At 32.1% G+C, this 527-nt stretch overlaps 1 non-coding gene across 1 annotated transcript; it reads right to left on the bottom strand.

Annotated features, from left to right (window-relative positions):
• Window positions 1-222: 222 nt before the first annotated feature.
• TRNAK-CUU (transfer RNA lysine (anticodon CUU)) lies at window positions 223-295 on the bottom strand. Its single transcript has one exon. It is a non-coding gene; the product is annotated as a tRNA-Lys (tRNA).
• Between the last annotated feature and the right edge of the window lie 232 nt (window positions 296-527).

Genomic DNA, 527 nt, shown 5'->3' with positions numbered 1-527 from the left:
ATACGAGCTAAGAAAAACGTTGTAAAATAATTTATTTTGATTACTTAATATACCTACCGTTATTAAATGTATTTTGTACTTATATTTTTTTGTGCGTTCAAGAAAATAATTACTCATCACTCAATGTGACCCAGATAAGCCAAAAGTTTGAATACCTATAATTATATAATATTGCTTTATTAGTTAGAGAGTGTGAATATGATTTTAGCTGATGCAAAATTTCGCCCAACGTGGGGCTCGAACCCACGACCCTGAGATTAAGAGTCTCATGCTCTACCGACTGAGCTAGCCGGGCATGCAGAAGATTGAAATAAATTTCACTTTCAGCAAAATCTAAATGTTTTACACAAAAGTATTTCTGAACTACGGGAGAGGTTATCAATGCAAGCACTCGTGTGTGAAATCTCGTTGTCATTGTATGTCAGTATAATGAACAAATAAATCGACAGTAACGTTATCAATCATGAATCAACAAAATTAAATTGAGTGTGAAGATAAGCTTTTTATTGCAAAATTACTTTTATTTA

Source organism: Rhyacophila brunnea, unplaced genomic scaffold (genome assembly GCF_057557595.1).
Source record: "Rhyacophila brunnea isolate RB1 unplaced genomic scaffold, BYU_Rbru_1.0 scaffold_3, whole genome shotgun sequence".
Lineage (NCBI taxonomy): Eukaryota > Metazoa > Arthropoda > Insecta > Trichoptera > Rhyacophilidae > Rhyacophila > Rhyacophila brunnea.
The sequence above is the reverse complement of the archived record's forward strand: the minus strand, read 5'-3'. Positions and strand labels throughout refer to the sequence as shown.